At 56.7% G+C, this 14539-nt stretch overlaps 1 protein-coding gene across 1 annotated transcript in view; it reads left to right on the forward strand.

Moving 5' to 3' along the window:
- The first annotated feature begins 1713 nt into the window (after positions 1-1713).
- PTPRS (protein tyrosine phosphatase receptor type S) overlaps positions 1714-14539 on the forward strand; it is a 105981-nt gene continuing 93155 nt past the window's right edge. Inside the window, exon 1 of the mRNA XM_047777407.1 lies at positions 1714-1844. The gene's annotated coding sequence lies outside the window, so the exon portion shown is untranslated. The remainder of the gene's footprint in view (positions 1845-14539) is intronic.

The following is a 14539-nucleotide window of genomic DNA, read 5'->3' on the forward strand; positions in this document are numbered from 1 at the left end:
CCGATTTGACCCTTCGAGATGAGGTTGTGTCCCCATTGCCTGGGTCACATTGTCAATGGCTAGGTTAGGGTCACACAGGCAGGAAGGAGGACAGAACAAGCTCTGCAAACCTGGCCGCTGCACTGGCCACTGGGAAACTCCGAGCTTAATTTAGGTTTCTTGTTTAATTATTCATCCTTTCCTCTCTCTTCTCCTATTTATGACTTCCGCCTTCTCATTTTGTTCCCTGGGTTAATGCCTTTTGTTTATATCTGCATCTTTGGCCGGGAATGAATGAATCAAAGATTTTGGAGGAAAAAACCCCAAATGTTAAACAAGTCCTTCTGTGCATGTGAGGCCCTCTCCAAACATATACCTTGAAGAAATAAAACACTTCCAATACGTTCAGAACATACCCATTTGATGAGCAATCTTGTTTGGTGTCTTTGAGCCTTTCCATCCTCCGTGGTAATCCTTCCCTTTTATTTTTCTATCTCTTTTTTTCTCATTATCCCCCTCACCCCCCTTTTTTTTAATGGCTGAACCCATGGCATATGGAAATTCCCAGGGTAAGGACTGAATCCGGGCCACAGCTGAGATCTATGCAGCAGCTGTGGCAACGCCAGACCCTTTAACCCAGTACACTGGGAAGGGATTGAACCAGTGCTGCCACAGAGACAAGCTAGATCATTAACCCACTGTGTCACAGCGGAAACTCCTCATCCCATCTTCAAGCACCAACTACAGGCCATGCAGGCACAGTATCACACTTTGTTCTTACACTGTCTTGTGAGCAGCGGCCACCTTGCCCCATTTCACAGATGAGAAACTGAGAACCAGAGAGGCAAATCCATTTTGTAAGTGGGAAGGCTGAGGCAGAGCCCCATACAGCAAATCAGTGTCTGAGTAGGGATTCCTGCTGTGGTTTGTCCTGACTCAAGGGTAGCAGGTGATGGCAATTAGGCAAGATGTTTGTAAAGTGCTTACTCTTCAGGAAATGCTCCTCGCCTATTCCCTCATCATGGCAACCAATACACAGGGATCTCAGGCTCTACAGGGTCACATCTTAACACGACCAGAATAAAATCAGGATGATGAGAGAATGGCGTGTGGTGGTCAAGGAAAGCTTCTCCCGGGAGCTGCTGGTTGAGCTGAGACGGGAAAGATCTTGGGGAAGACTATTCCAAGTGAAGGAACAGTGGGGGCAAGGGCCCTGGGTCAGGAGTGAGCAGACTGTTAGGACTGTAAGAAGCCAGCTTAGCTGGAGTATGGACACCTGGAGGCAGAGTGGTGGGTGCGAAAGCAGAAGGGTGGACCTCACAGAGGAGTCTGGATTTTCTACGAAGGGCACTAGGGAGCCACGGCAGAGTTTAGAGCAGGGCATGGCAGGAACCGTGGCCTTAGTGCCAAGCGCCCTGGGGCTAGCGGGTGGCTAGAGGCCAGATGGCCCCCAGCGCTGACGCCGCTACCCACGTGTCCCGCGAAGCTCCACGCCCCACGTGCTCCCGCAGCCCTTTAAACTCTCCGGGCCACGTGACCCCCGCCTAGCAGCTTCATTGGCGGGGGGCGTGGCAACTGCGCGGCTGCGCAGTGACGCGCGCGGGCCAGCCCCGCCCCGGCCCCGCCCCCAGCCGGCGGCGCCGGCGGCGCTGGCGGAAGGGATGACGTCACCGGCTGGGGGGGCGCGCGAGCCGGCGCGAGGGGAGCGCGAGCCGCAGTGAGTGTCCTCGCGCCGCCCGCCCGGCAGCCCGGCCGGCGCGCGCACGCCGCGAGCCGCTGGCGCTCGGGCTCTGCTCGGATCCCATGTAACAGTCAGGATGTGAAGCGGAGCAGAGCCGGGGGAGCCCAGCCCAGCCAGCCTCCAGGTAAAGGGAGAGGGGGAAATTATGAATTCGATTTAAAAAAATGCAGGCGCTCCAGTGGGGGTCTCGGAGGCAGTGGAGTGGGCAGCGCGCCCGCTTTGTGCCGGGGAAGCCTGCACGGCCATTGTGCTCGGAGGATGCTCCGCTGCAGCCGGCTGCACGCCCAGCCACTGCGCCCGGCTAGCGGCTTCCGAACAATGCCCCGAGGGGCTGGGCCGGGGCGGGCTGGGGCCGCCGGGAGGGCTTGGAGGGCGGGGTTGGGGGCTTCACCGCGGCGGGGGAGGGGGCTGGGCTGGACTCGCCCGGAGCGCGGCGTTGGAAGCTGCCCAGCGCCGCCGGCTGCACCACCCCGGGCTGCGGGCGGGGCAAAGGCGCTGAGGGAGGACGCGCTTGTGTGTGTGGAGGGGGAGCTGGCCCCGGCGGCGCCTGGCCAGGCTCCCCGGGCAGGTCCTGGAGGCAGGGGGCGCTGTGCTGGGGGTGGGGGGCGCGCAGGCGCCCCGGAGTGGAAACCAGCCTGGGACAGGTGGCTCCAGGTGGGAGCGAGGGGGGACTGACTGGATGGTGCGCCCAGGGCAGCTGTTGAGCCTGCCGCCTTTGCTTTCCAGTCCCCCTCCCCAGAGACCCCCTATTCAATGCCATCTCCCCCTAGTGCCCGTCCAGCTTCGTCTGTCCTTTGGGGGAACCCTCTGCTACCTTGGCCTTGCCCCACCCTTCTGCGGCCCCAGCGCCCCTTCCCAGCCCCCCAGGTGGGGCAAGGCTCAGCCCTCAGCCCCAGGGGACTGGCGGACGGGCGGGTGCACGTTCCCGGCGCCTGACCTCCCTTCGGCGCTGGGGGCCCCTTGGGGATCCCGGGAGAGGGGAAGCCGCCCCTGGAGCTGCCGGCCTCATGGGTTCCGCACGCCCCGGGAGCCCCCTCGGGGGCTGGGGCGGGGGGAGGTGCAGTGACGTCATCCCGGGGGCGGAGCCGTTGGAACCGGGTTGAAGGGGGCGCCGTGCCCTGAGGGGAGCCCCCCGAGTTGGAGCGCCGGTACTCTCAGCGCTAGGGTTTCGGCCAGGCTGCAGCCAAGTTCACTGCTCCTTATGGAAACCTCTCCCAAATTTAGGATCCTCCCTACAAAATCCTGGACACTAACCCCATGAAATTACCCCTAAATCAGAGAACTCCCCTTAGGCTGCTTTCTCTCCAAAATTCTCAAATCAGAGAACCTCTCCCCCCTGTCTGGAATCTTATTTTCAGCCACCCCCTCCCAAATCTGGTACCTTAGTGATCCTTTCCCCCGGATTTCAAAATGTCTAGTGGACACCTAAACATGCAGTTTTTGAGAGTACCCTTTCCTCGGCAACCCTTCCTCAAATTTAGCCACTCCCAGGTGTCCTAATGCTCCAAATTAACAAACCTCTCCAGCGCCTCCATCAGAGGGGTGGCGGGCTCAACTGGGATTCCCCTGTCCCCCCATCTCCATCTGAGAGAGTCCTCGTTCTGAGCGCGGGGCCCTTCTGCCTCTGGCTAAACCCCTGAAAAACCAGCCTGGCCATCAACTGGTGAAGGGGGGTGTCTGAGGCATCCAGGCTGGGCATTAGGACTCTGAGTAGTGGGGACAAAGCCGCAGGGTCCCCAGGGGTCCCAAGGACAGGGACCCACCCACTCTGGGCCCGTGTAGTTTCCCCCCATCCCAGCCTTTGGCTGCTGAGGGTCTGGGCTTCCCTTGATGTTCCCCATTGTTGCTGTTCCTGAGGTGCCAGGGGCCAGGGTCCCTTTTGTTTGGGGGACCCTGCTTCCTCTTCTGAGCCGCCTTCCACCAGTGCGAAGAGAGAGCCAGCCCGCGCCTCTACTCCTGTGATACCAGCTGCTGCTGGAGCTTTTATTAATGGCCAAGGGACTCAGACGATTCTGCCATTTGCATAGCTTCCCTCCCCCTCCCAGGGTCTCCTTCCTTTGTGCCCCCCTCCCCCTGCCAATCTCGCCTGCCTTCTGTCCCTCAGTTTTCTTCTTCCTCTGCCAGCTGATACTTTGGCTGTCGAAGGCAGGCAGCTGGGGCTGGGGGCGGCTGCTTCCCACCCCCAGATCCCAGAGCCCACCCACTTGGGCCTGGGTCTCTGCCTGGCTCCCCCTCCCCACCCGCCCCCCGTGGTGCCCACGGAGGGAGCATCTCTTGATGCCTGCTCTCGGCTCTCCGACCTTCCCCTCCAGAAAGCTGCACCTTGCCCTGTGCCTGGGCCCGGGGGGGGGGCACCTTCACCATGACGGTGCACTTCTGCATGGGGCCTGGGCCCCCCCAGCCCCCTGGGAGCAGCCACCCGCCATACGGCGATTGCCCTGAGAGTTGGTATAATTGGGCTCAGGGAAACAAAACGTCGCGGGAGACCCGGTCCTGCCTGGTGAGCTCATGTGCTTTTCTATTCCTGCCACCCAGCCGATGACATCGGGCCCCCCAGGGGGTGATGGGGGGGCTGGTACTGTCATGTCAGTGACTGTCCTGAGAGGAGAGGCCATGCCTGGCCCACTCCCCGCCCTCTGTAGGAGACTGGGGGTGGGGCGGGGGGGGGGTCACTCTGGTGTGGCCGGGTGTGGCATTGGAGGGCGCTGCTGGGGTGCAGGCTGGGCTCCTTGGGAGAACCGTCCTCCCCCAGGGTCCCTTGCGGTGTGGTGGGCACAGAGAAGGGGCCCCTGCAAGGCAGGTGCCTGCCTGCTGCCCACACAGGATCCGTCGCCTACTGACCATGCTTCTGTTTGTATCCCTTTGGAGCATTACAAGCGCTCTGCTTTTCTCCTGCTTCCCCGGGGACCCCTGGGCATCTTCATATGTCTGAGCCCCACTCAGAGACAGGAGGTATTTTTCTGCCAGTACCAGGGCTGTTGGCCCTGGGCTGATGTGTCAGAAGCAGGTGGAAGAGCAGAAGCTCCCTGTGTGTTGGGGATTTAATGGTGGCATCTGGGGGCACAATTCTGGAGCCGTCCTTCTCCACCCATTTTCTTCTTCGTTGGGCCACAAGGAGCATGGGGCTCTAGCTGGCTTTCCTTAAACCCAGGACCTGTTGGGGAGGCAGGGCCTTCCCTTCAGCAAACGGCTTTCCTGGGCTGACTCGGTTTCCCCTCCTGCCACCTAGGTGATCACTGAACAGCATGTGACAGGTGTTGGAGCACAGCGCACCTCCAACTGCTGCTTCCCGGAGCCAGGCGCCGGGAAACCTGTGGCTTTGCTGATGACTCCAGCCTGAATGATGGTCAGCGAGGTGGCTGGGGACGGATGGGCAGGGACAACGTGGCTCCGAGGCGCTCTGAGTTCACCTGCTTCCCATGACTTTAGTGCAACCGCTGCCTGTGGGGAGGGTTGGGGGGAGCACAGAGTTCAGGACAGGGAAGAAAATGCTAAAAATAAAGATGGATATTTATAAACCCCGCAGGTTTGGGGGATAATTGACAAAGCTTAACATTTTCAGCTGAAAGTGATCCCTTCCCCCATCCCCCACTGCATTAGACTCCATTTGTAGACTCATCCGGAGCCAGCGGAAGGTTCTTTGGAAGTGCAGCGGGCTTGGCCGGCACGTTGCGGACCATGGCTCCCTTTGAGGGGTGGCTTGTGCGTCTGGAGGGAGGCAGGGTCACTGAGACACCACCCAGCTTTCCTCTGCATTCAGGACAGCCTCCTGGCACACCCTCTGTGGGTGGGCGTCCTGTTTCCCAGAATTTGCAAGGAGGAGGTGCCCCTCTTGGCAAAGCTGGTACACGTTGCCCTTGCGCTGTCCTTCCCCACCGGGAAAGGTGCCTGGCCAGGGATATGTGGGGAGACCCCAGCTGCCCATCAGGCAGGGTGGCTCAGCCTCCAGTGGGGACAGGAAAGGGCCCTATTCAGGCGTAACCACCAGGCCCATACAGGATTGAGGTGCCAAGCCGACAAAACCCTGCATGGGTCTGTGGCCAGAGTCCCATCGCTGCGCTGGAGAGAACGAGGGCTTTTCAGTTGGTTTTTAAATTTGGTCTTACTCTCATCTGAATTCAGCCTGGAATCAGAAGGCTCCTGGCTTGTACCGGAGAGGATGGGGAGCTGAAAGGGACTGAATTTCAAATGCATGTGACCCTGTCACCAGGAGGACGGACAGCCCTTGAAATGCACAGGAAGTGGTGACACCTGGGTCTCCCCACCCTAGGGTCCAATTTATTACCCCCTCTGGCCTTTTAAAAGCTCCTGGGTTTTGAGTGTAGTATGAAGGTTTTTTTTTTTTTTTTTGCCCTTCTCTCGTTTTTCTTTAAGGAAAGAAAAGACACTCAAAAAAAAAAAAAAAAAAAGAATCCCGACAAACCATTTCTGTCTTGTCTCTGGCTGATATTTCAGAAGCGTCGGGGGGGGGGGGGGGGGTTGGGGTTGTGCGTGGGGAACATGAAAAATCAATTGGCTTACACTTCTGCAAAGGCGAAAATTAACGAGCGGGTGGGAGTGACTCACGGACAGGCCCCGACTTTCTTGTCGCTTTATTTTTGTCTCTCTTCTCCCTCCCCTCCTCCATTGAGCTGCTGGTCCCCCTCGCCCCTCCCCCGGGCCTGGCCAAGCTGGACCTGGGGGTTGGTGCTATTCTGGGCTGGCTGTGGAATCCCTCTTGTGTTCCGTGGAATAGAGGCATCCCTCCCAGTCCAAAAGGATTCCAGTACCTGAAAATACACCCAGGTTTTTGTCCGAGATCCCTGTTCTCATTCCCATGGATTCCACCCTGGTGGGGGGCTTGGAACTTGAGTGTCTGGGTCATGGTGACCCCACTCTCATAAATGTCCCTTTTTGAAGGGGCAGGTTTTGTCCAGATCTCCCTGGGTGGTCCCTGCGGCTTTGGAGTTTTTTTGTTCTTTTTGAAGTCTTTGTTGTTTTGTGTCTCCTCCTAGGAAAACCGAAGATCTCAATTCTGCCCCTACCCCCCTTCTCTCCTTCCTCTCTCCCTCTCTGTGTGCCGTCGCTCTGCCCCTTAACCTCTCTGTGTGGTAGCTTCCTTGCTTGCAGAATGAGATTACTCCTCTGGCTTAGGGGGTCCTAACTTCCAGTACCTACCCTACCGGAGCTGTGCACATTTGAGCTGGTTGGTCCACCTCTCTGTGCTCCTTCATCTCTAAAATCAGAGCCATCACACAGCCTGCTTCATGGCGAGCCAGGCCAGGAGATGCCGCAGGTTAAGCGCCTCCCTCAGCTCTCTGTCGCCTACTGCATCTGTCCTGTACGCCTGGCCCCCCTGAAAGTGTGTAGCCACCGAAGCCCCAGAGGCCTGGGACCCTCGGATGGAGGTGGATAGAGGCGGGGCTGCTGGAGAGGGGCCGGGGAAATGCTCTCTTGCCGTGCTGTCGGGTGGGTAATTGAGTGTTGGTGGAAATTCAGGGGTTCTGGGGAAGGGAGGTTGACGTGTCTGTGTGTGTATAATTTAATGCTGCTTATAATTAACCCCGTGATCAGCAAATGAGGGGATGTCGGGGGATAATAATAGCTGCTTCGACTTATTTGGAGTCGGTGCCCATGCCAGTAAGCTGAGTAAGCACCTTGGGAGCATCCTTCTCGCCTTTTAACCTTCATCCCTCCTGTTAGCGCAGTTTCTTGGAAGCCCATTCGGCAGACAGGGAAACTGAGGCACAGAGAGAGGTCTTCACTGGCCCGAGATCACACAGCCCACAAGTGACAGAACTGGAAATCTTACCCAGGACCAGCGGCTGCCAGAACCTCAAAGGTCTTAGCCTCTGAGAAGGAGTGAGGGCTCTGCCCACTTGTTACAGAAGTGGCTTTGATGACCACTCACCTGCTGGGACACTTGAGAGTCACTGTGGAAACTCTAGGGCTCCCAGATGTCTTCCTCAGAAGGTAAGAGTGGGGATGCTAGTCCGAGGTTGCTTGGGTTCAAATACTGGCTCTGCCACTCACTGGCTGTGTGACCTGGGGCAAGTTGCTCAACCTCTCTGTGCAATTCATTTTCACATCTGTAAAATGGAGAGTGATGCTGTCTACCTTGTAGTGTTGTTGAGAGGATAAATGAGTGAATGCATGTAAAGTGATGCCTTAAGTAGCCAGACCTGCCCTGTGGGGGCTCCCCAGTACCCCCTTCCCCCAATGCCCACAACCCTCAACCCTTCACGGGGTCCAGCATGGGAAAAATGTCAGGATGACTCAGCCACTGCAAACTGGGGCGTTCCCCGTCACTGGCTGCCTAATCAAGGCCGCCCCACTTCTGCGGCAGGACCGGGCCCAGGCGCCTGGCAGGATCTGAACCACGGGAGGCCAGGCCAGGGAGGCCAGGCCAGGCGGGCGGAAGGGCAAGTGGCTGCCTAGGGAGGCTCCAGGCGGGAGGCTCCAGGAGCTCCTGAGACCCTCAGTGGTGCCCCCTCCCCCTCCTTCCAGAGTCTGTGGTGGATCTGAGTGAACCCCTGGTGAGGAGGTCGGTGAGCATACAGGGCTGTGCGGTCTCAGCTTTGTGCTCAGGAAAAGCGGTCAGTTTATAAGCTTGGTGTGTGAGCGCTCACTCACTCATTTGCCAATTCATTCATTCAGTCAATTGGTATTTGTTTAATACCGGCTGCCAGAGAACTCGAGAGCCAGACTCTGGATTCAAAACCCAGCTCTGCTACGCACAGGCTGCTGGCCCTTGGACTAGTTATGCAGTTCAGCCATGGAGCCTTGGACTAGTTACCTGTCTGCCCTGTGCCTCAGTTTCCTCATCTTTAAAACGGGTGCTTTGACTTTGCTTCCTTCATTATAGAGGTATTATGAAGGATATATGCCAGGTAGACAGAAAGCGTGGGGGTTTTGGGGTTTTTTTCCCCCTTTTCTTTTTATTTATTTAGCCATGCCTGTGCTGTGTAAAAGTTCCTGGGTCAGGGGTCTAACCCAAGCCACAGTAAATAGTTTTGGTTTGTTTTTAGTGAAAGCAAATGAAAATGGAATTCTAGGGAGACAGCAGTAAACAAGGCAGCCTCCTTCCTCCATCCCTTGGACCCTGCAGCCTATTGGGGGAGGAGGTGAGTACATAAATAAGAAAGAAAAATACCAACTGCAGTAGGGGTTTGCAGGAGACTAGGAATCCAGTGGCCCCCCAGCAGGTCACCAGGCCACTATTTTGTCTAGGAGGGATGGAGAGGCAGAGGGGGCTTTCTGAGTTGAACTTGGGAACAGTAAGTGCAAAGCTGAGAGGGGGCACCTGCAGCTCTGGCAGGAGGTGAGGGAAGCAGAAGTCAGAGGCAGGTGACCATGTGGGGTGGGGTGCCGACCCCGAAAATTGCATCTCCCACACTTGCTGCTAGAGTTTGCTGAAAGCCCCCAGAGCTTAGGTGCAAAAATTGTTGCTAGCAGAGTCCTGGGAGCTTGGGAAACACCTCTGGGAATGGCTGTCAGGCTGAAGCCCAGAGAGGGAGAGGAACTTGGTCAAAGCCACCCAGCCAGGCCTGCCTGCCTGCCTCTGCCTGCGTGCTGGGCCAGGCTTCTCACTGCAAGGTGGGCTGGATCCCGGCACATCATTCCAGAAGGAAAACCGAGGCGGGGAGACGTGGCAGGAAAACCAGCCATAAATCCCAGTGCCCATCAGGGCTGGGCACGTAATACCTCGGGGTGGTGGGCCCCGGCCAGGCTCCTCCAGCCTCCTGGGCAGCAGCCCTCAAGTGGCCCCACTGCCAGATCTGCCTGTTTTTCCAAGAAAAATCAGAAATCTAGATTTTTCCGCAAAATGGCCCTGTTTTCCATCCTTGGATTGTCCTTTTCCATAAAACGCCTCTGGGAGTTCCCGTCGTGGCGCAGTGGTTAACGAATCCGACTAGGAACCATGAGGTTGCAGGTTCGGTCCCTGCCCTTGCTCAGTGGGTTAACGATCTGGCGTTGCCGTGAGCTGTGGTGTAGGTCACAAACGCGGCTCAGATCCTGCGTTGCTGTGGCTCTGGCATAGGCTGGCAGCTATAGCTCCGATTCGACCCCTAGCCTGGGAACCTCCATATGCTGTGAGAGCAGCCCACGAAATAGCAAAAAAAAAAAAAAAAACCCAAAAAAAACCAAAAAACAAAAAAAACGCCTCTGTTTGTCTATTGAATCACTTGGGCACCTCATCTGCTGTCACCAAGCCTCAGTTTCCTGGGCTGTAAAATGGGTTTACGAATCACAGCCACCTCGAGGGGGTTCGTTGGAGGCAGTGGTGCGATAACTCACGGGGAGGGCTGAGAACAGGGCCTGGGCCAGTGGCCGCGCTCGATAAACGTTGGCTCTGATTATATTAATATTGGTCATAATGATAAACTTGACTTAAATTAAATGCTGTGCAGAAGGAAGCCGCTCGTCCCGCGGGGCAGGGCAGTGAATTATCTTCTGGCTGCAGGACCCGTTCCTCGCCTCTTGGATTTTCTGGAACGTACCTGTTTGCTCGCGTGGCTAGGGCACCCGGTCACCTGCATTATCTGTAGAGTTTATTGCAGCGGTTCTCAACTGGGGGCGATTTTGCTCCCTGGGGAACACGGGGCGATGTCTGGGGACATTTGTGGCCCACATGATGGCGGTGGGGGGGAACCTCTTGGCATCGAACGAGTAGCTGGGGATGCAGCTCAACATCCTACCGTGCCCAGGATGGCCTCCCCCACAGAGAAATGTAATGCTGAGCTTTCGAAAACCCTATGCATGCCCCAGACCCCAGGCAGCGAGAGAAATCAGGCGGAAGGTCCACCTCCCTCGCTCTACACTGTCCTGCTGGACTCAAATGCTGACATTCCTAACTGGTTCCTGCTGCACCGTTGTCCTGGCCCCACTGCCCAGTTGATTATCAGAAGTGGGTAACTCCCCCTGACGCATGGATTCTGGAAACATGAAGGGCTGGGGTTTCTGGTGACAAGGCTGGATCTGGGACATGGAAGAGCTGCCACATCTGGGTCCTTCCCCTTTTTTCCCACCTGGCTTTTGGAGGCCTGAGCACTAAGTTTGAATCCTAACTTAAGTTCTCCTCGGCTATAGGAGGCAACCCCTCCGTCTCTCCCCTGAGCCTCGCTCTTCATGTCTGTAAAATGGGAACATATCTTGCCTGCTGCGTCACTCAGAGTTAAATGCGGTCACATTGATACTGGGCCAGGCACTCAGGGGCAACAAGCAGGGGCTAAATGACTATGTGTTCCCCTTCACCCCCAGTCCTCATGAGTAATTTAGGGGGGACAACGATGGGGCCCAACCCCCACAATTTCCCAAACGACTGCAACGGAGGGGCAATAACCCAGCAAGGCCTTGAGTCCCTTGTTGTGGAGCCTACACTGTGTGTCTGGCCCTGGGCTCCAGCTTCACTTGAATTTTTATCCTTAGAACAGCACTGACAAGTGGCAACTGTCACTCCATCTGGCAGATGGGGAAACCGAGGCACAGAATGAGGGTGAGAAACTGTTACACTGCAGCCTTTTCCCATGGCCACCTGTGCGCCCACAGCTGAACTGAGGTGGCATTTCTGTGCTAGTGGACGTCCAGAGGTCTGCCCTTGGTTGAGTGATCTGCTAGTGCTTTCTTGAAATACTTCATAATTTTTGCACAGAGAGGCTCAGCAGTTGCTCTTTTTTGTGCGCATGTGCTTTTCAGGGCCGTGCCCGCCCTAAAATGGAAGTTCCCAGGCTAGGGGTCAGATCGGAGCTATAGCTGCCAGCCTCCACCACAGCCACAGCAACATCGGATTCTGCGACCTACACCACAGCTCATGGCAACACCCAGTCCTTAACCCACTGAGCAAGGCCAGGGATCGAACCTGCAGCCTCATGGATCCTAGTCAGATTTGTTTCCACTGCGCCACAACGGGAACTCCCTCAGCGGTTGCATTTTGCAGATCTGGATGATGTAGCAGTTATGTAGCCAGCAAAGGGGGGTCACAGAGAGGGACATTGTTGGCTGGTCTGGGTTCGAGATCTGTTTTTGCCTCTTAGGAGCTGTGTGACTTTAGGGAAGTGTCTTTGCCTCTCTGGGTGGCACACCCAAATCTTTCTGGCCAGCCAAGCCCCTACCGGCTTCTCCACCCACTCCCTCCTCACTGGTTCTGCACCAGTCACACTGACCTTCCTTCTGCTGCCACCGCTAGGCCTTTGTCCTTGCTGTTTCCTCTGCCAGGAGCTCCGTTTCTGGCCACGCCAACCCCATCCGGCCAGTGTTCCCCGGCACTCTTTTGATTGTGCTTCCTCAGTTGCTGTTTTACAATCCGCCCCCCTCCTCCCTTCCCAGGACAGCAGCTCCATCAGGCTCCCTTTCCATAGACCAGCCTGCCTGGCTTTTGAGAGCCGCCGCCCTCCCGCGCTGGAAGCATGTCTAATTGTCCAGATCAGGCAGGTCATGGCCGGGAAAGCCGCACATCGGCAGCTCAAAGGCCCTGGCTCAGCTCCCTCTGCCCTGGGCAGGGAGGCCAGGAGACCAAGTCCCCAGTAGAGGTGCTGTGTGACCTCAGTCACTCACTTGCCCTCTCTGAGTCTCTGCCTGTCTGAGTTGTCTGGTGCAGCAAGCTCTATGACAAATGGCTTTTGAGAACCACGGGCCCTGAGGATGGTGTCATGGGGTCAGTCCATGGGGTCAGTCCATGGCCTCTTGAGCAGCATGACCCTGGACCAGAAGAATCTCCTGCCTGGGCCTCAGTCTCCCAGTCTGTACAATGGGAGCGAGACTGTCTCTGGGATGATGAGAGGGGCCTGTACCGAGCTGGCGTGGCAAAGATGTATGTAGTGGCTGAACATCACACAAGATAGTGTGATGATCACACTATCCCCAGTCTCCTGGGGAGCAGAGGAGAAGCCCAAAGGAGCAGGGCACCTCCAGAGGGCATCGTGGCTGGGCCGGGGGATTTTAAGACTCAACTAGTCCCAATGTTCATGTGACACCCCGTGTCTCTGGCCAGATAAGTGGAGAAGCCACCGAGGAGCCCCTAGGAACGGGCTAGGCTTTCTTTGGGGGCTAACACTTGGCATTTGAAGAACCTGCGTTTGAATCTTGGCCTCTTGAGCAGCATGACCCTGGACCAGAAGAATCTCCTGCCTGGGCCTCAGTCTCCCAGTCTGTACAATGGGAGCGAGACTGTCTCTGGGATGATGAGAGGGGCCTGTACCGAGCTGGCGTGGCAAAGATGTATGTAGTGGCTGAACATCACACAAGATAGTGTGATGATCAGCGCCCTCTGGAGGCAAATTAACAGGCCTGTATACAGTGTTTGGGGGGACAAAGGGTTTGGGGATCCTGGGAGCAAGTTGGACCCAAGGCTGGCTTCTCTCAGGGGTGTTGTCTCCCAGCCCCAGGCAGACAAAACCACAGGCCATACCAGCGCCGTGATCCACTCTGGCAAGAGGCCTGCCCCAAGGGCCATCTGGGCCACAGGGGGGAAACTGAGTCATGCCTGAGTGGCCAGAGCCCTTGGCTGGTGTGTGGCGGGGTCAGTCCTGACCTTCTGCTTCTGTGCCAAGGTCGCCCTGCAGGCCTCATCCCTGTCCAGTGCTTGGCCTGACACCGCCCACATTACAGTCACGTGGTATGACCTGTGACTTTCGCCCTACCTTCCTGGTCCTCCTCATGACTTGGTCATTTTCTTTTTTGGGTGGGGGTGCCCACACCCACAGCATATGGAGGTTCCCAGGCTAGGGGTCCAATCAGAGCTGCTGCTGCTGGCCTACACCACAGCCACAGCCACACCAGATCCGAGATCATAGCAGTGCCAGATCCTTAGCCCACTGAGCAGAGCCAGGAATCGAACCCGTGTCCTCCTGGATACTAATTGGGTTTGTTACCGCTGGGCCACACCGGGAACTCCAGACTTGGTAGTTTTCTTGAAACCCATTTTCTTCGACAACTTTAAGGAGAAAATTTTGTCTTCTTCCCATGAAGGGGCAGTCTGGTACGTCCTTGACCTCTGCAGGCAGAACCTTTAAAATCAATGTCATGAGAGCACAAAAAGAGGGAAGAAATGACATTAAATCATCCTGCTGCCACCACAGGCTTAGCGCAGAAGCAAAGGGCTACTGAGGCGTTAAAGCCGAGTTAACACCCACCAGAGACTTCCAATCTACAAAGGCTGGAAAAAGTCGGAAAGGGGTTGGGCCCCCTTGCTGGTCGGGACTGCGTGGCTGAACGAAACCAAGACTGTGCGGGGGTCTCTACCTTCAGACTGGGTGCTCGGACTTCCTCGTGTGTGTCTGAGTTTTCCTTCTCAGCAGCCTGGGGAGAAGGTTATTTCTCCCTGAATTCAATTAATGAGCCTATTAAAAACTATTTATTTTCCCTGACAGTTGTTTACTGAGGAGAAGGAGATGAATGGGCCTGGCATCCTCACCAGGCAGGCACGAGGTGGCGAGGGGCGTGCCTTGGGCCCCGGGGGGCTTATCAGGTGCAGATCACCCGCTTCCTGCCTTCAGCCCCCACCCTCCCACCATGCACAGCCTGAACCTAGGCCATGGGCTGGCCACCGTTTCTGACCTTGGGGTCTTTGGTGGAGGCAGAGCCTGGGATGAGTGAAAAGCATCCAGTGCCCAGAGGCCGGGGACTGGCCCCGATGGCATCCGTCCCCTCTGCCCAGGTCAAAGTCTCCGATACACGGGTTTGAAACCAAGACCCAACCCCAGTGGACTAGGTGGTTGTGGTGGAGTCTCCCAATATCCCTGCTTTCTCCTCCTCAGCTGTTGAACCCTTTGACTTATCTGGGCACATGGCTCTCTGCCGAAAAAAGCCCCTAAACACTCCCCCGTGTACCTTGCAGCTGCC

The sequence above is a fragment of the Phacochoerus africanus genome, chromosome 4, assembly GCF_016906955.1.
Source record: "Phacochoerus africanus isolate WHEZ1 chromosome 4, ROS_Pafr_v1, whole genome shotgun sequence".
Classification (NCBI taxonomy): domain Eukaryota; kingdom Metazoa; phylum Chordata; class Mammalia; order Artiodactyla; family Suidae; genus Phacochoerus; species Phacochoerus africanus.